General features: G+C 36.9%; 1 pseudogene; it reads left to right on the top strand.

The window, feature by feature from the left end:
* The first annotated feature begins 17,444 nt into the window (after nucleotides 1–17,444).
* On the top strand, nucleotides 17,445–20,727 carry LOC135272068 (large ribosomal subunit protein uL11-like; annotated as a pseudogene).
* Nucleotides 20,728–21,463: the final 736 nt, after the last annotated feature.

The following is a 21,463-nucleotide window of genomic DNA, read 5'->3' as shown; positions in this document are numbered from 1 at the left end:
TATTCACCTTTTCTGTCTTTCTCTGCTGCCTTTTCTCTCTCCTCTTCTTTGTTTTCACTCCACTGTGCTTCTGAATTCATGTTTATTCTCTGCCAGGGTGGGAAAGGAGTAATAATATTACAATTCTATGGCTTTATACCATAAATAAATCTAGATGCTGTGAAAATATACCAGCTGGTTTTTTTTAATTAAAAGATGGTGACTGCTTTTCAGGAGGACACATATTAAACATTTCCCACCCTGTTATAATCTACTGCTTTAAAGACATAACTTTTATTGTAGCTTGTTAATTCTATCTCTTTTGTTGTTGTTGTTTTTCTTTTCCAGTAGATTTCTGCACTAATAGATCTTTGGATTTGCCATGCTCTCTTGCTGCAGTTTCATCTTTCATCTTTTGTGTCTGCTAAAGATTTCTCACTAATCTTAGACTACCTTGTGAGTTAACAAAAAGAACTCGATGTTACTGGGAAGAAAGAGCAACATATCATCTGCTTTTGTTTTGGGTGGGAAGGATGATATACATTCAGGTGTTTAAAGACTTAAAGAGTAATTTGCATTTAACAACTGAAGAGTTACTACTTTCACTTCTTAAACAGTTACAATTAGGGTGCTATTTATATTCAAAATACTTTGGTCACTTTTTCTAAACAGATATATTGGTATCAAATAACTTTGAAGTTATGCATGTTCCTTAGGTTTGTTCTGTTATAAAATATCCCACAGTTATGCAAAAGTTATACAGAAGATAAAAAGTAAATGAAGGAACATAAAATTATGTTTAAATATACTATACTTAGTACAGTAATTCAGTCACCTCCAAGAAAGAAGAATCTAGTAAGTAAAATAATTTTGTTTAGTATCACTGTTGTCATCTGAAGAAGACCTATTAGAGTCAACAGTTTGGGATGATTTGGAAGCTAGGTGATCCTTGTTTTTTTCTTAAAATAACATTGTAGCACAGAGGAACTCGCAGCATTAGATATTTCTAAAGTCTTAAAAACGAATACCGTGGTTAGTGAACAGTAATTGAACAAAGATTCTCAAGGTGAAGTTTTTCTCAGTAATTGGTGGTGGTTATAGTATTTGAAAGTAGGTTCTGTCACCTTTTCAGGCAGTTCATTGTGGGTCAGATTGCCTGGGGAAGGAGAAACCAAGTCCTGAGCTGTGTCTGTGAACTGAGTTTGCTCCAGTTGCTAAGCTGGTGAGAGTTCCCAGTCTTCCTAGTGGGAGATAACCGGAAACCAGCTCTTCCTGCCTAAGGCAGATCTATACTGTCTTACAGTATGCCCCAGTACAGCCTTCCTTCCAAAGCACCAAGTCAGTAAAGGTGAATTTTGATGTTCTAGAATATTTTTAATTCCGTACATTAACCCAGGCCTTGGCATATAGTGAATTGCTTATTAAAAGGTAAAAATAACAGCTTCAGTACTCTGTGCCTCTTACAGTGAACTAGCTAACAATGAAGTATTCTTAGGACTCAGCTGCTTTGTAAGGTCTTAACTTGAATATTTAGAAATGACTTTATCAGAGAGAAAAATGACTTTTTGATCTTAAATGATGTATTTGGAAATGAGTTTTAAAGCAGCTACTTAAGGAAGAGATTCTTACGGTTTATATTTAATATTAGCATTTGAAAGCAACTAAGAAAATTTTTGCTTTAGCAGGAAGTGTAATGAATCATTATATTAGAGATTAAATTAACACCTTGGAGGCATTTTAGCCCCTAGAGTTAAGGCTAGTAGAGTGAAATTATGGTGATTAGCTTAATTCGTTCATGTACATCTATTTGGATCACCATATAATTAGTAGGGAAAGGACAAATCACTTTTCAGAGCCTCAGTATTATTTGTAAAATGGAGGCAGTAAGTTCTGCTCTGCTCACCTCACAGGATTATTAAGAGGCTCAAATAGGATAAGTGAAGGAATGCTATGCAATTAGTAAACTGTTATGCCAGAGATCCCAGACTATCAGATTTGCCCATAGTAAACTTCATTATCCACAATGCATGCTATCATAATAGGTCTTCTTGCTACAAAGAAATATTAATGTTTCAAAATTATTTAAATACTAGTTTCATAAAGCAAAAATATGTGAAATGCAGTTATAGAGAGCATCCCAAAGCCAAATGAAAAGAAACTATGGATTTAGCTTTATATTTTGTTTGAACTTGATAGCCCAATCATAAAATGGGCTATACAAACATACAATATATTTATATTTAATTATAGACTGCACTTAAAATGAGATTTCATATGTATAAAAAAAGTTGCTGTGAAACTTAGAGGTAATTCTAACACAAGAATTTCAAGGCTAAAGAAGAAAGACATATTCTCACGAGCAGCTCTGAACTTCAAACAGGATTTTCTGGCTGCCTTAATATATTTAAATGGAGCCTAAATCTGAAAACGTTTTTTTATTCAGAAGAAAGTACAGAACTAAGTGAAACAATATACCAGAAAATCTGATGGCAAGAATTCAGCAGAAAGTCATTTTGTTGTTGTTGTTGTTGTTGTTTTTGTTTTTTTGAGGTGGAGTCACTCTGTCACCCAAGCTGGAGTGCAGTGGTGCAATCTCATCTCACTGCAACCTCCGCCTCGCTGGTTCATGTGATTTCTCTGCCTCAACCTCCCAAGTAGCTGGGATTACAGGTGCCTGGCACCACGCCCAGCTGATTTTTTTATTTTTAGTAGAGACGGGGGTTTCACCATCTTGGCCAGGCTGGTGTTGAACTCCTGACCTGGTGATCCACCCATCTCGGCCTCCCTAAGTATTGGGATTACGGGCGTGATCCACTGCCCATCCTCAAAGTCTTAATTTTAAACTACAATATTCACTGGCTATCCAAAACCTTAATTTTACAGTTACTGTTATTTTGAATAGTTTCCTTTTAAATTTTTTAGTTTTGGATTTTGCAAATAAAAGCGTACACTTTAAAGTTACAGAGTATTAGATTATTCACATTAAAACCAAAATGAAGTGTTTTAAATATGTGGAAAAATAATAAATAAAACCATAACGAACACCTATCCACTTCACTAAACTATATCACCACCTAACATTTTCTGTGTTTTAAATGTAATTCTATATCACTTGAAAGAAAGAAAATGTTACAGAATGAACTAAAATCCTACATGAACCTCTTTCTGATCTTAGTCCCAACCTTACTCTTTTCCCAGAGGTTACCTTCAATTTAGTATTACTCATTGGTTGTTTTTCAGGAGGAATTTCTATATTCTGTAGGTTAAATTTCTTGTTCTGCCTAGTTATAAAAATAGCAAATAATACAATATTGGGTGTTTAAGTAGTACAATATTTTGTTGTCCAAAACACACTATAATTTTTAACATTAGAATGTTTGAACATTGATAATCCCCTTATCAAATCTCGTGGCATTTAACCAATTTTTAAGAAAAGTTTTAAGTCGTGTTTAAGAAATACGTTATTTGGGCCTCAGGTTTCTCTTAAAGATGTAAACAAGGAGCTATCGTTGGTATTTTGGAAGGTGAATTATACGTAAGATCCTTAAATACAAACATACCCTTTCTAGCTTCACATTATAACCACCCTTTTTGCACTTTTCCCCTTTTTCTTCCTCCCTACTTTGCTTCCATTTCAATGGACAGACTGTGGCATCTCTGTTTTCATTCACTTGGTTTATTGTCTTGGCGTGTTGTATAGGTTTTTGAGTCAAGGAATTTTTAACATTTTTAGAGATTTCAAACATACAAAAAATAGAATATAACAAACCCTTTGTCAGTTAGCTTCAGTTACCAACTAGACCGTTCTTGTTTCCTCCGCCCAATTCTGATCTCCTGGTTAATGCAAATCCCAGACATATTTTATCATGAAATTTTGTGGCATTTATTTGTGGTGTTTTATTCCTGGTCATAGTTGCTTTCTCTAATATCTAGACTAGCGTAGCTTGTCAATACTACATTTCTTCAAATCCTAGAAGCTTGCTATCCAAAATGCAGTCACCAGACCAGTGGCAAATTAGTGTCACCTAGGAGTTTATTAGAAATTCAGAATCTCTGGCCCTGCTGAATCTACATTTTGACAAGATTGGCAGGTGATGCATTTGAACATAAGTTGGAGAAGCACTCTTAATAAGACGGCATTTTTTCATTTCTGTAAAAATGAGCTTCAAAGTTTGTTTTTTCCTAAGTGAAAATTATTAGTAATTTTACGTTAGGCAGATAGATAGTTAATAACACTAAGAAATAATTGAACTGAAAAGGAATCCAGATATCTAGTTTTAACCTCTTGTTTTAAACAGAAACAGTTCTAGAGATCAAATGAATAATTTAGCAACATATTTATTGTAACTTACCTGTAGTTAGAATCCAAGTCCCTGGGTTTCCAATCCAGTCTTCAATGTATTACACTGATCAAAAGAAATAGAGGCCTGCTATTATTCATAAATTTAAATGATTATGTACAAGTAGATAGCTTATAATAGAAATCAGTAAGATTATTTTGTATTAACAGTCAAATTTAGTCTGACAGGGAAGGGATTTCCATGTGAATTGATTTTTTTAATAGACCGCAAATTAATGCTCTTAATCCCTTATTTGGTTATTGCATCTTGTGGTTTAATATACTCTTGGGTCAATTTGGTAAATAGACAGCTTTTCTATTAATGCTTCCTCATTCACTTTCTCTACTATTGCATAGCACAGTCTAATCGTTGAAATGCCTAAGCCTTACTGAATGATGACTGATACTCTGTCTCAGAGTTAGAGCTGTACTATAAATATACATTTACCTGTGCAAAGTATGGCTTCAGGCGCTACTCTCCATAACCTTAGCAAAATTTAAAAATGTGGCTAGCAATTTTCGCTATTGTCATGTCTTACTATTTCCTGCTTACCACCCCTATTTGTCTCTAAACCTTGTTGCTGCATTAGCTGTCCATCATGTAACACTGTTTATTTCTTTTTCTTCCATCATTCTCTTCTTTGCAACTAAATGTCTTAGACTTTTTATAACCATAATCAACCAGTTAGATTATTTTTATTTGTGGTTAATGACAAATGATAGTGCATTTTATGTACTATTCATGTGTTTTGCCTTTTTTGTCTAGTTCAGCTCAAAATCTCCCTGCTCACCGCCCCCGTGTGTGTGTGTGTGTGTGTGTGTGTGTGTGTCGCACTTGTTTTTTTGTTTTGTTTTGCTTTTTAACTTCTGGGACTGCAGTGGTTTCAGATGGTTGAAATCACTAGTAGTCTTTAGAAACTTGAAGCATTCATGTATTTATTAGTGGTATATGCAACTATAGTGGAAAGAAATTGGTGAAGAATTATGGTTAAAGAGATCGTTTGAAAAGGAGATCTGTAGAATTCTAAAATGTGATTTCAATTCATATAGTCATGATTCTTAGAAATTAGCCTCAAGAAGAGATAGTAACATTGCTGTAGTTGTCTTTGCCCTAAGTTTGGAGTTTTATAGTGTAAAATATATATAATAGCTGTAATTATAAATACATTTTTACTCTGGAAAAAGCATAGACATTGACATAAGAGACATTTGAAAGCTGTAATTTCCTCATCTGTAAAATGGAGAGAACTACTTCATGTGTTCACTTACAAGGATTTTGTGAAATACTGTTCCATTCCATTAGTTTTTCTTTTCCTCTGATTGGGGATGGGGGCAGTTTTTGTCATTTATGGAATTTTTTTCCCTGAAATCATTTTGACCTCTCAAAAGACATTTATTGGACATTGTAGAGAATGCAGTGATAAACAGAACCACAGTACAGTCGGTTCTATAAGACATTGAAAACACAAATTTGTTCTAGTACGTTTATTATATTAGGGAACAATTTAAGCATAATGTGAATTTTATGTTTACTTAAGATTTCATCCTGAGAAACAGATGAAGGCAGGAAATTACAACCAGCTGAACCAGCTGTGTAAGAAAATAAATATATATTTATCAGGTGTGCACACACATACATACCTCAGACAGCTATTAGTGTGCTCAGTTCTCCACAAGTTAGGAGTCACACTCATCCACATCTGGTGCTAATAACTTCCCATCCGATTTTAGATAGCTGTTTTCAACACATCTGACACCCTCTTTTGTTCAAGCAAACTTCAGGGCTTTTTCAAGATAAAGTCATTTATAGTAGTATTTATGTATTTCTTAACCATTTAACATGTAAAACTGTGCTGCCTTTTAAAACATTTTTATTCTTAGCGTCACTGATGAAGATTTTTAGTGTTGTGCCCTAACCTTATTTTCCTCATAGGTCCTGTGGTTTTTATTGTATGATTTTGCATAGTGTGGCAATTCTTGAAAATGCTTGTGTTACAGTACAACTGACTTAGTACTTTAAAAAAGCTTTTAGTCTGACTCACATTATGAGAGTATACAGTATAGCAAAGTAAGGACATCAGGGAACACGAGGCTGAGCATATCACCATTTACTAATGGTAGCTTGAGCAAGGCCCTTCATTTATTTGAGTCCATTTTCTCATCTGTAAAATGGAGGTGATGATAGTACATGTCTTTCTGTCTTGTGTTATTTGTAGTTTCAAATAAGATAACTTACAAAATATCAAATGCTGTAGAAATGAAGGGTTGGAAATATCTGTAGTGGTACAAAAATCACCTTTTGGGACAATTTTAAGGTGAAATAATTATGAGACATTTTTCGACCTCAAAGTCTTTGCTCTTTTCTCTCTACACCATTGTGAATAACACAGTGTACATAAGTTGAGATTAATTTATTAATCGACTTTCCATTTTTGTTTTGTAAAGCAATAAGTTAGTTTAATTTTTTAAATCTACAAAGTTAACTGTAGGAGTGTACCTGCAGTTAACTTTATACAGTTAAGAAGAGATTGGTTTCAGTTTTAAAGATTATGTGTCAGTGTAAAACATCCATTATTATGCTTTCAAGTAAAATAGCTCCTAAAAATATGGATTACTACCAACTTTCAAGGAAAGTAGCTCCTAGAAATATGGATTATTAGCCACATAAGTTGCTAACATTTTAGAGTTTATTTGCCGCCCCCCCCCCCGCCCTTTTTTTTTTAAGACACAGTCTTGTTCTGTCGCCCAGGCTGGAGTGTAGTGGCGTGATTTCGGCTCACTGCAACCTCCATCTTCTGGGTTCAGGCAATTCTCCTTCCTCAGCCTTCCGAGTAGCTGGGATTACAGGCACCCGCCACCACACCCAGCTAATTTTTTTATTTTTAGTAGAGATAGGGTTTCACCATGTTGGCCAGGCTGGTTTCGAACTCCTGACCTCAAGTGATCCACTTGCCTTGGCCTCCCAAAGTGCTGGGACTACAGGCGTCGGCCACTACGCCTAGCCTACTTCCTAACATTTAGCCTCTTGAGAGTCTTTAATTCTTGTGTTCAACATCAATACCTGCTAACTATGTGCCAACTTAGATGCCATGGATGAAATATAGGTTGGTGCAAAAGTAATTGCGATTTTTGCCATTAAAATTACAAAAACCACAATTACTTTTGCACCAACCTAAATAACTAAAACACAATATCCTATCATGGGGTTTTCAGCTCAGTGTGAGATAAGTAAACAATTATATGGGTTGATAAACTTTCTGGAGGAACTGCTGGGAGTTAGAAAATGGATTCTTGAAGGTAGTTGTATTACCTGGGTTTGAGGTAAGTGTGGAAGACACATCGGAAACAGAACAGTTTGTTTAAAAGGGGGTGGGGGGAAGGGACCAGAATCAAGATTATGGCACCCTGGCGAAAGTTCAGCATGCCAAGGTCATAAATTATGAGACAAGGAACAAATAGAGAAATATGTTTGGATAGAAAGGTCAGATTATGCGCTATGCTAAGGTGTTTAGACTCTGCTAGGGTTTCTAAACGCAATTATTGGACTTAGTAGAAGGGACAGGGTTGATGTGACATAACTAGTGAATTTATTATGTTCATTCAAGTATCCCTTTTGAATTGATTTTGTTTTTATAATTCCAAAAAATTATACAAGTAAGTTTATTTAAACTTACCCATGTAAAGGCTGTACACAAAACTTGATACTAGATTCTTTTAAAAAATACAATATTAAGACTTCCAAAAGAATCTTGTTGAATACCCTAAAAGAAAGACCCTTACTCGTTAAAGCTGAGTTATACTTTGGTAGTTTGAACCCATGGCCATGCTCCTCTGTGTGATAAAAATTAGGTAAAACCATGGAATAAGCATGCATGTTTTTGAATTGTCTTTCCTTGGTAACTTGAAGTATTTTTAAAAATGAAACATGGATATATCATTAGAAAACTGCAAAACATAAAGCTTGTAAGACTTGAATTTTTTTTCTTGAGATGGAGTGTTGCTCTGTCACCCAGGCAACAATTATATTTTTTAGATAATTTGAGTAGAATTATACATGCAATACATTCTTGAGTTTGTGACCACACACAAACAGATTAATGATTGAAAATTCACCATACGTTACTACCTATGTCTCTCCACCTGCTATCTACTTCAATTTATTTTGTATATAGGAGTCATTTGTAATTGAGTTTAGTTTTTTTTTTTCTTGAGATAGGGTCTCACCCTGTCACCCAGGTTGGAGTGCAATGGCACCATCACAGCTCACTGCAACCTCAACCTCCCAGGGTCAATAGATTCCCACTTCAGTCACCACAGGCATGCATCACCATGTCTGGCTAGTTTTTCTATTTTTTTGTAGAGATGAGGTTTTGCTGTGTTGCCCAGGCTGGTCTCAAACTTGGGCTCAAGCTATCCACCTGCCTGGGCCTCCCAAAGTGCTGGCATTACATGTGTGCGCCACCACACCCAGCCATGAAAATTATTTTAAATCAAGTGAACAAAATGTCTATGGGAAGATTTAGCTTTATGATAGATGCATATGTTTTCCCAAAAATAATTGTGTTAATGTTTCACTGAAATCACTATAACCTAGAAATCTAGGTTACCAATATCATAGTCTCCAGGTTTTCCTCTTTCTGTGTCTTTCTTTTTACTAATCAGTCATAACTGGGATGGCTTATGGAGTTGATAGCTTAGGTCAAATCCCAATTTAGAAACTCCAAAAGCTTGTCAAATTTTGACACATATTACTTTAAATGAGTTGTTATTGAGTAGGTGTAATTTAGTTGTAATTGGTTTAATAGTGTTTGACCTATGCAAGCAGATGAAAGAACTCTGTTTATTCAATCTATACTTAATATATTTACTGCATGAATCTCAGACCCTCTTCATCTAGCACATGTCCCTAATAAATGAAAAAGAAGTGGCAAAGTTCGTCCAAACTTTGTTTTCACTTGTCATCTATTTTCACTAAACTGAATATCTAAACACAATATAGACGAGTACGAATCTGCCAGTAACAAGAGTTTTCCATTTGTTTTTTTATTTTCAAGAATAGCTAGGATTTTGTTTTTTCATTGGGGTTGGAAAGATGAAGTATGTGGTTCCTGGTAGAACTGTTGAGGGAAACTATAGGAAGCAATTGAGATTATAAAACAAGACACACAAGAACATAGCAACATTATTTAACATTTAAGAAGATTATTGAAATAACACAAACATGGTTACGTATGTCCTTTTAAATCTGCGCTTCTCTCAATCAACTCTTCATGCATTGGGATCTGGAATCGTGAATTTTTTTCTCTTCCTCTTTTGAAAGAAGTATTTTCTAAGGAGCCAATAACAGCTATTTGACAATTTGCTGAAAATTCGAGGTTAAGTACAAAAACTAAATTTATACTGTTTCATTTGCTGTGATGAAGACATGACAAAATCAAAATGGTATTCCTACCCATGGACTTAATCTAGCTTTGTTAGATTTGCAGTGCAAGAAGAGGACATATTCCTTTAATTTGTATCTACAGCCATCACTAAAAGTGAACCATTTGGTGGTCCTTCAGTGAAAAGAAGATGGAGAAAATAATGTTTTTTGAATTTTATCCTTCTTGGTTCTGGCTCTTTATTTCTGACACAGTTTTATATTAACATTTCTTCTGTCTTTTAGATATAAATATTACACATTTTTATCATAGGATCTAAATGCATTTTTGCAATAAAGAGTCAGAACTTTCAGCTGTCCCCCATCTTGTCCTGACGTACCAGCGTCGGAACAGATCTGTTTTCCTTTTTCAAATAATGAGGGTTTAGTAAAGCTTCAGGAAATGACACTCCTGATGGAGCAATGGCAGCAGGAAAACAAATCCAATATCCAGTAGGTCTGGATTTAAAAGTGTGGTCTTCTAGTAAGTAAGAGCCAGAGCTTAGGGAATATTTTCTAGCAACATTCACTATGCCGAACTCTATATGTATTTGCTGATTTAATTCCAGTGGCAAATATTACTTCCATATTAGATAAAACAGGTTCAGTAGATGTTAACTACCAAGGTCGTATAGCAGATGGTAAAGCCTGAACCTGTATTTTAAACACTGATTCTCCTACTGTCATCCCAGGCCACAAGCTTTTACTGATAACACTTTAGCATATGCCTCCATAAATATGCAGAATTTTCTTTTGACACATTTATTTATCCTGTCTCATTGCCCTTGCCTACTTCAGGCTCTAGGGTATTGACAAATAAATACACAAAGCTGGGCTCACTTTCCAATGAAGGTGAGCCAGTTGCAGAGACCAGGTGATAGTATTCTTTGCTATTTACTCTTCTAGTTGGGTAGGTACACCAGAATCTCAACTCTGCCTAAAAGGAATGTGTGTGTGTTCATGAATAGATACATATGTGGGTATGTAGAATATTTATAGTCTGCCTCAGCCACGCTAGCTGCTTTCTAACAACATATACTCATTTTTCCTTGGAGTTAGGTTTTTCTTGTGTTTCTCCCTTCCCTCAGCTTGCTTGCTTCTAGCTCTCTAATCTCCACATATCCTTCCAGAGTCATTAAATTTCCCCTCCTCTGATGAGCCCTCTCTGATGTCTAGAGACTGCATGCCTTTCTCTCTACTATTCGGCTGATCACTTTATTCATTCAAAACAGACTTATTAATAACCTCTGATTACCAGGAATGCATTTGTAATTAGGGCCTGAGTTTATTCTCTTATTTGTGGCCCTTGGATCAGTATCAACATTACTTGAGAACTTAGTATAAATGCATATTCCCAAGATTCAGCCTAGACCTACTGAAATACAAATTAAGAGGGGTGGGGCTCAGCAATTTTTTAACAAGCCTTGCAGATGATGCTGATGGACACGAAAGTTCGAGAATCATTGGCTTACGTAACAAGGCCACCTATTTTTCAGCACTTAACATCTGTGCTGGCTGTGAGGCTCTGATCACCTGCTATGTCTGTTACTTACCCCAGTGTACTGAAGCCTCAGTCCACTCTGAGTTTTTCAGTATGTTCACCTCCATTTCCATTGGGAACCTATTTGTACTAACTTAAACATCTACAGATCAGACCTCTGATTTCTCAGGGCTTCAGCCTACACTAGCTTATAACCAGGCCTTCGTGACTAGTTCCATTCAACTTTCAACACTTCCTTTGGCTTTAACACATTAATCATAGGTACTATTTAAGAATTGCTTTGTGCAAGCTCTACATAAATTACTTTATATGGTTTCCAAAGTCACAGTCTATACGTGGTAAAGCTGTAATTCTAACAGGAATTCTGTCTCCAGAACCTGCACTCATCCGCACTATGCTCTTTGTAACACTTGAGTCAGCTAAGTGCACTCTTAGATCACTGGTCACAATGTGAGTTCCTCAAGTCATTTCTCATCTTCTTCCTCACACTCAACCCTGTACATTTCTGCCCTTTTTTTTCCTGAACCAACTTCACCACTGCCACTATCTCCTTGAACTTTGTGCGGCCTGTGGAACTCTCATGCCAAGGTAAATAAAATGTATACTTAAGGTTCATAAAATGTGTTTTCCTTGGTCTTGTCTTAACCAATATTAACTGAGTTCTGCTCCTTTTGTTTGCATCCCACAGGACCACGAAGTAGTGCATGTTCTTTCTCTCAGTGGCTGCTTATCAGCATATTCTACTTTCAAGTAAAAATTCTTACTTCAATGAAACATTTGCATCTGACTATGCTCTCTTCTACCCATTTTCATCTCTACAATCCAGGAACGTCCTGTTCACTCCACATTCATTGAAGACTTTTGCATCTAGCCTTTTGTCCCATATCATCCAAGTCCTGATATCCTGATTATTCTGATTGATTTCCTGTTTATCACTTAAACATATTATTATAGCATATGTTCTCCTTAAAAACACCACACTTGAGTCATGTATGTTCTTTGGGTTTTCCAGAACTGGTTTATCTCTGAAAACTTGAACATTAACAAACATCTTGGGGATTTTTGTCTTTCCTTTTATTGTTGTATCTCCAGTGCTGAAACAGCACTTGGCACATAGGAAGTGCTTAGTAAATAACCTACTGGATCCATGAATTATAACTTTCCATTTTTCAATTCCAGTATATCTGACTTTTGAAAACATAGTCTGTCTTCCTTGATTTATCCCAGTTTTTCTACATAATCTGGTACCTTCTATGAATGACAGGTTATCTGAACCATTAGTAAAATCTTCATTATCCTTATATTTGTCTACTTATGCCACACATGCCCCACAAATCCCAAACCAAGTTGGTATTAAACTCTATATTCTTTGTTTGAATGCCTAGGTACAGTTGAACAAAATCTTATATCCTTGCAGTTGAGCTCAACTCATCTGAGTCTTTAGCAACATCATTTAAACATTTAAAATATCAGGTTCAATTCTGCTTTCCTATTTCCCTTAGCTTATATATACATATTTCCATCTTTACCACTAGCAAATACATAAGGATCACTGAACATGACATTTTGTACATTTGTCCTTCTGCTGGAATGTCCTCCCCTCTTTCCTAGCTTGCTGATGTATATGTACTCCTAAGACTGAATTATTTTACATAAATCCTTCCTGATTTCTCAGCCTAGCCTTGGTAATTTGCACTCTGCTAACAAACTCTGTTTATTTGTATTGCTGTACTTTCCAAATTCATTCAAGTAAAAATTATAAAAATCACAGTCTAGCAAAGAAAACACAAACCATACCAATATATATAACCATGGGAGTATGATTTATATTCGTATAAATTGTGCTATGAGAGCACATGGGAAAGAGAATGCTGCAGAGGAAGTGGTATTCCTTAGGGTACTGAAGGTTAGGGAAGCGTTTGCCAAAGGAGAAAAGGATAAATGCGAACATCTTGGTTAGACACAGTAAAAAAATATATTCAGATTAGTGGAAAAACATATTATGTTTAGCTCATATGAATAGTTCAATATTGATGGCAGGTGGGAAGTGGCAAGAGATAAAAGAGGGAAAGCTATAGGTCTTGTTTCTATAGATAGAAATAGTCAATATTTAAGTAAGGGCTTTATCTGATCAGATTTACATTAGAAAGGGAACTGGTAAGAATGATGAGGATGAATTACAGTGAAGAAAGCCTGCAGTAATAGAGATCAGTCAGAGAAACTCCTGGAGTAGTGCAAGCCAAAGATAATGCTATCAGCTCGGGCAGTGGGAATGGAGAGAATTTGAGAAATACTTCTTAGATGGGTTGAAGGTTTGACTAAATGAGAAGATGTGAAAGAGGAGGAAGAGCTGGTGACCAGAAGGTTAAACTATTATTTTTTAGGAAAAAATTAGAAAGAAGTAGTTCTTATAGTGTAGTCTAAGAGTGTGGAAGCTAGTGAACTGCACATTAGTTTAAAGAGCTTTTGAAACATCCATTGGATTATAAAAGAGTAATATGAATCCCAGAGAATAGGTGAGAGTGAAGATGACAGAGAGACTGGCCATACCATACAGATAGTAGTTTACGCAGTGGGAGTGGATAAGATTATCTCTAGAGAGAGGGTAGATATTTGTGTTTTTATCTATTTTATGTTCTATCGGTTTGTCTCTGTCCAAGTAGACTATGTGCACCTTGAGGGCTGAGATTGAGTCAAATTTTGTATGCCTCTAAAAGTGCGGCAGCAGAAAATGATATTTTCAATGTAAATAAATATTTGCTTAAGAAGTTTTTTCCCTCTCTGCTCCTTTATGTTTAAAGTACTTCTGTTTCTTCGTTTATGCACTCTCTGTTCAATTCAGCACAGAGAGTAATTTAGAAAGTAATTTCTGGCAAGGTGCATAATATAATGAAATTCTACCACAGGGAAAAATTTGAACGCTCTGTGGAACCTACTCTAGGCAGAGTTTCTTTTCACCTTAGAGACTTTTCAAGAACATAAAAAAGTCATTTTTGTAAAGTGATGATGATGTAACTTCTATTGTTCTGCTTTGAAGCTAAAATATATGCTAATTGGAATGGATACAGTATATAAATAGGGTACTGTGTGGTTTTCACCAAATGTTTGAAAAGGGGCCTAGACTATCACTGCTTATTCTATAATGATATAAATTACTTACAGATATGCTGTCACAGATTAAACAATTCTAGATCTATACCTGTACACTCTATGTCAATAGGCTGACTCTATATTTGTGGATAGATATTACAATTTTATTCCTTTACATTTGGCATTTTTTCTTCATATTTTCCACTAACTGGCTTAGGTGAGGTGGGGTTTGTTTTCCTTTTCTTTTTTCCCCACATTCTTTTTGTTCCATTAAAGTCTCAGAGATAAAGAAGCAATTTTCTAAGGTGTCCTCGTCAGGCGACATTATGAAAATTATTTGAATATCATTGCTAAGCCAGGTGAGCCATTTAAAAATGTAAATAATTTGCAATACCATGAATCTAGCTGATGAAGAGCAGCCTTAACGCTGATTGATTTATTAGAATCTTATCCTGATTCGTAATTGCTTCAAAAATCTCTTTTCTACGTTTCAGCTCATCATTTTACTGCCAGACCTTAATATATAGCTGTATAGCTATCAAATTTGTAATAACCATTTTATGTCATTAGTTACCCCATACTTTTCCAGCCAATCATAGAGGGCCAGATACGGCTCATGCTTAGTGCCTGGTTGATATTATTAATGATCTGACTCATAAATATTTGAAAGTTTTGCACTGGTCCTTCTCAACACTGTTTTCCTCAGGGTATTCTATTGTTAAACGTATATTATGGCACCAAACCTCATTCGGGTCACAGACTTTCAGGCTTGCATTCATTCTTTAAAATTACTTTAAAAGATGTAATCATGACCTTGAAGCATATTGAACTTGAGCTTTGCTGGAAATTCACAAACATGATTATATTTTCAAGAAGTACTGTCTTAAAGTTGCCTTATTCCTGTAATTAAGCTGCTAGAAATTTCATTTATTCTCAAGTTAAATAATCTCAGGAAGCCTATTTTATCATAGGAAATCAGTCAGTGCTAAAATACTGCTTTGATTCTATAGTTCAAACTTATTCATATAACTCCTGAGTAATGCCTTTCACTCAATCACAGAAATTTTATTGCCTATGATATATTTTTTTAATATACATTTAAATTTAGCATTCTCTGAGGGTAAGTACCCCGTGTGTTGCCACTTTTATCATGTATGTGTCTTCTTTTATTTAACTATAAATACATCATGAAGTTTGCCACATTCTACATGTCACAGACTTTGGTGGTATAGTAATAGTAGGATTTAAGGACGATACGTGTTAACTCAAAAATCTGTGGTTGTGGCTGATTGTTAGTCATCTGTTTCATGGTTAAGAGACATACTATGTGCTATACAAGAATGTTTTGCACTTTGGAATTAACATGACTGTGATGTTACTTTGGCAGTTATGATTATCATAAGAACCATGGTTTACTGATGCCAAGTTTAATACTTGCTATATTCCTGACAATGTTAGGATAGATCATTTATTAAAATAAGAGCAAATACATATCTCTTTTAAAATGTTCACTTGTAGCTCAAAATTTCATGCATTGATTGTCCCAAAAATATCTTTTCGTGAAAACAAAAGGCATTTTTATCAATTTCTCAGAATGTAACAACTTTTCTTTAAAAAAGCATAGTTATTTAAACAGCTTTTGTGCTAGCATCTATTACTTCAAAAGTAATTTATCTTATTCTTAAATTGAGGAATCTAACGTATTTTTAAAATCTGGAGATAATATACACCACCACAGTATTGCAGATAAAATATGATTTCTCTTTGTGTATTCATCTAAAAATTGTTTTTATAACTAGAAGCATGTGTAAGTTTTATTTGTTCAATGCTATACCTTTTTTTCTGAGGTGCAGGCTAGTTTTGTTCTGTTTATGTTTTATTTAGCAAGAATTTGTGAGGCCTAAATAGACTATTTATTTGAAATAATAGAGTACCAGAGTGTAAAATGAACATGTCGTTTCTGAAGTCAATAGGGAAGAAAGGACAAACTGCAAGGATTCTAGCTAGAGTGAAAAATGAGAGCATCTTTTTCCCCTAGATAATTGTACTAAACTGTTTTTCTTTCAGTTGATTACTAAGATATAGTTCAAAAATGCTTCACTTGAACTTAAATGTAAATAGGCACTTCTTAAATAAAAATAAGAATTTATTTATTTTGTTGATGGTGAAGCCTACTAGGACAACTGAAAGACTGTCTCACATCTGATCCATTATACTTATTTAGTACAATTGTATTTTTTCATCTAGAAAATGTCCATTTTATCATGGAATTTTTTTTTTTGTTTTAAAGCTAAAACTTAATACATAAAGGAACACATTTAAAAGTCCAGAAGAATGAGCCAGTATTGAGAATGATTTAAATCTGACCTTGAATAAATCATTTAACTATTTAATGGATACATTTTCTCATGAATAGATTTACTATATTTAATGGATACAGTTTTAGAGAAACTAAAATATCTCTTTATATAGAAAAAAAGTCTTTTCATCTATCTTTCCATTTCAATAGGAAATGCTACACATTTTTTAAAGAATGCCGACAACATATAATGTTTCTAATTATAAAGTAAGTGCAGGGTTTATCTCTAGTGGAAGAAAAAAAATCACAATATAGTTGAAAAAAATCATACTGTGGTGTAGTTGAAAAGAGCTAGGCTCCTAAGTAGGATCTAATCTTAACTAGTTTAAGGACTCTGAATAGCAGTGCTTTGAAAATCATGATCGCTTGGAAGATCTCTATAGGACTTAGCCCCAGCTACTCAGGAAGCTGAGGCAGGAGAATTGCTTGAACCCGGGAGGCAGAGGTTGCAGTGAGCTGAGATCGCGCCACTGCACTCCAGCCTGGTGCCTGGCGACAGAGCAAGACCCCGTCTCAAAAAAAAAAAAAATCATCACAGACTTAGAATTTGTTTAATATAAAATGATAAAGGAGAGCTCCTTGGAATATTACTGCAGTTGTTTCAGAGAGATGGGGTCCTTTAAAGAGTACATCAGGCAGGGTCCGAGTGGCAAATTTCTCCAAAACTTACTGCAAATGTCAGTTGTTTGGTAGCATGTTTTGTCTATACAGTCTATGCAGTCTCAGAATCAGACTTCTTCATTTACATATCTGGGCGATGGATCCAGAGATGAAGACAGGCTCACAGCTGTTAGACTGCGCCCATCACTTACTTGGCCCTCAATGCTCCGTGTCAGTCATTTTACTTGACCTCAGTGAAGTCCTACTCCCCTCCTTCTCCTCTAACATTCTATTACGTGTGTATTCTTCTCCTGGTATTGCCTAGGACAGGAGTCATCAAACACTGGCTGGTCCACAGACCAGCCTTCCTTTTTTGTAAATACATATTTATTTATGTACTGTCTATGGTTGCTTTTATGTTGCAATGGCAGAGCTGAATGTTGCAACAGAGACCTTATGGCTTGCATGGCCCAAAATATTTACTATCTAGTCCTTTACAGAAACACTTGTAAGCCCCTGGCCTAGGGAGTTGAGCCTGGTCTTGTGTGAGAGTAGAAGAAATGGCTGCTGTGCTTAGGTAGAGGGACTTGACACAACCACTAAGCACGTAATAGGAAAATGATTTCCCATGCACTCAGAGTGGCAAAAGAGTGGAGGAAAGCCTAAGACACGACAGGTGAGTTTTTCACCACTTATGTATGGCGTGGATGCAGCAGAACAATGACTGTACAGAAATAACTAAGAATATCATCAGGGCATGGGAGAGCCAGCACAGAAATGAACAAAGGATGGCCCCTCACTATCCCTTAGTATCCCTCACGATCCAGTGGCCAGGGACCCAAAGGGATGACTGATGTTATTAACTGATGCTAGCCTGGACTAAGAACCTACACCACAGACCAGGTACTCCCCACTTGCCATGTCAATGCACAAAGCCCCTTTGAAGAATGTCAGCAATGGGAGAGTGGAGACCTTATATCCATTGCTTCATTGATTCATCAATTCATTCAGCATTCAACAAATACTCAGAGAACTCATATTGTCTTCCTAGAATTGATCTAAGAATGGGAAGCACAACATTAAAAAAAAAAACTTTCGCTTAATCGTTTTCACTATGAAAGACAGTGTAAGAAGTTTAAACAATGTTGAACTTCCTCCAAATATCAGCGACAACCTGTTAAAGAAACAAAGATAAATTCATTAGAAATGACTGCAATAAAGGAGAACACCACCTTGATAGAGTTTTAAGAGTGGCTCAGAAAGGCGAAGTCAAAAGTTTAAGGGTTAAATGACTTTGAGTTGGAGCTCAAGTAGTTTATGGCAGGCCTCTTAAAGCGGGAGCCTGAAATTGCCCATTTTGAAATTATAAAATTTTTCAGGATTAGTGAACACGGGGAACTGAGAATTTTGAAGTGAATCTTGATAAGTAAGCTGTGGTTGATGCGTGAATTGTTTGTTGAGGTGAACAGCTCATTGTCTGATAAACTGTTCTCGGGATTTCCTAAAGAAAACAATGAAGTTGTTTACTGGCTAACAGCCTTTCCTTTTCCTTGCAAAGATTTTCTGGAACAAGCAGCTCATGCTGACTGACATAGTGGGTGTGCTGTCATCTACATCATATTACCACAGATGCCCTCAATGCTCATCAAAGCCCACATGGAGCTTTCATTTAGTAAGGGACGTCAGGCAATGAACAAATTATACCTACATCTGTCTATCTAAATCTATCATCTATCGACTGTATCATCTCAAATAGTGGAAAATGCAATGGGGACACACACATACACACACAACTTGGAAAGAGATTGGAATAGAGTTAGGGAGTGCTATTCTGTATGACATGATTAAGAGGCTTCATCGGTAGAGGAACATTTAAGCAGCATTCTGAAGGGTGTGTGAGAGAGCCACAAAGACTGGGCTAGGAATTGCCTGCGAGTATCTTCATCGCTTTAGAAACAAAGGCTCCACAATTAGTTCAACCAGAGAAAAATACGGTTACATTTTTTTCTCACCTGAGACTGAAATTTGTACCTGCTCTTCCAATAAAATAGCCAGCCCACCATTTCCTCTTTTTCTGGCCTTCCTGCTTTAGCCTCCCACCATCCTGTCTCAACTGTTGATCCCTTTTTCTGAGTATATCTCACCTCCCCCAGGTCTGCGGCAAGAAAAAGCAGCCTTGGTCTTCCAGATCTCCAGGTTTCTCTTCCACATTTCATCATGCTTCACTCTCCTCTTCCACTTGCTGAACTTCCCACGCACTTTGCTGCTCAGGAAACGCTTTTTTCCTCCCCTCCCCCAGGGCGCACACGGCCTCCTGGCCTGTGCAGACCACCAGGGGATGCTGGAGAAGCCACGGCACTTGAGAGAAGTTTTGCCGAAGAGGATACCGAGGCACAGAATGGTGAGAGTTTCCCTAGCAGACAACATTAGGGCTGTAAGATGCAGCTGAGCTTTCCTGCACCCAGTTCTTATCTTTGAACCAAGAAGACTCTCTGAAGCCAGGTGTGGATCGTAAGGCTTTACATTGCCCAGGCTACCTCAGACTCTTAGGTCTAAAGTTTTAATTTAATATAATTATAAGTTAGCCTCCTGTAGCACTTTGCAGTTGGCAATACATTCCTATATTCATTTAGGTTTTATACAAAACTTTCAGAGGTGGCCCAGCCAATGAGGACGATGATGATGATGACAACGGCTGAACTTTAATCATTCACTAACTATGGACCTCTGTCAGATCTAGGTGGTTTACATATATTATCATTTTATTCTCGCAAAGTCCCCTTTGAGGGACTGTGTTAGAGGGACTTCCCCAGTTGGCTAGGGGCTTTGTCTAAAGGCAGGGACTTTTACCGCCTCTGGCCCCTGGAGGCGGAGGCTCAGTAACCCAGGGTTTGAAAACTTTAGGCTTTGAGCTTGGAGGAGGCCAAGGTGCAGCAACTTTCTTCGGTCGTCCGGAATCGGGGTTCATCCTACACCAGCCGCTGAAGTTCGACCCCAACGAGATCAAAGTCATACACCTGAGGTGCACCGAGGGTGAAGACAGCCCCCTGGGTCTGTCTCCAAAAAAGGTTGGTGATGACATTGCCAAGGCAACGGGTGACTGAAAGGGCCTGAGGATTACAGTGAAACTGACCGTTCAGAACAGACAGGTCCAGATTGAGGCGGTGCCTTCTACCTCTGCCCTGATCATCAAAGCCCTCAAGGAACCACCAAGAGACAGAATGAAACAGAAAAACAGACACGGCGGGAATATCACTTTCGATGAGACTGTCAACATCGCTCAACAGATGCGGCACAGATCTTTAGCCAGATAACTCTCTGGACCCATTAAAGAGATCCTGGGGACTGCCCAGTCTGTGGGCTGTAATGCTGATGGCCGCCACCCTCATGACACCATAGATGACGTCAACAGTGGTGCTGTGGAATGACCAGCTAGTTAAGAAGCACGAAGGGAAATATTTCAATAAAGGATCGTTTAACAACGGATGAAAGGAAAAGAAAACAGTAACCAATCCGGTAAAGGATTCAAAGATCAATTAATCCAGAGAAAGGCTGAAACAACCCCTCTCATTGGACAAGAACAAGAATGGGGAAGGAATAGCTCAGGGGTATAATCCCAGCCGCCCAAGCCTGCAGCGGCACCCCCTCCCGATCCGCTCCCACTGTCCTTTCGTTCTGCCTGATAAACTGCTCTACTGCACACTCTTTGGGTCCATGAGTTCTATCTGAGCTGTAACATCCACCGCGACACGAGGCCCCCTTCCCCATTCTTCCGGATTAGGGAGGCCAAGAACCTAAGTTTTGGAGAATCCGGTTGCAGCGAGTCCAGTTTCACTATGATTACCACTCTTGCTTATTGGTTAAAATACTGAGTTAAATAACTCTTTAGCTGTAGGTGACTGAGTCAGGAGTTAATCCCAATGGTCGGACCCGGAGTCTGCACACTCACCACTCCACCGTATACCGCTAGAGTGTCTCTGGTTTTACGGGTATGGAAGAAAACAGAGGTTTCGACATTGCTGCTCAAGGATGAAACTAGAAGTATAACCCATAGTTTTGTCTCTTTCCACCTCATAAAATCTCCCTTTAAAAACCTAGCTGTTTTTAGCTAAACTCAAAATGGAAACCGTAAGAAGCAGCTTTGTTTAACCTGAAGAAGGGGATAAAAATGGATTT

The sequence above is a fragment of the Aotus nancymaae genome, unplaced genomic scaffold (genome assembly GCF_030222135.1).
Source record: "Aotus nancymaae isolate 86718 unplaced genomic scaffold, 86718_ANA_hifiasm-v0.15.2.pri h1tg000103l, whole genome shotgun sequence".
NCBI lineage: Eukaryota > Metazoa > Chordata > Mammalia > Primates > Aotidae > Aotus > Aotus nancymaae.
The sequence above is the reverse complement of the archived record's forward strand: the minus strand, read 5'-3'. Positions and strand labels throughout refer to the sequence as shown.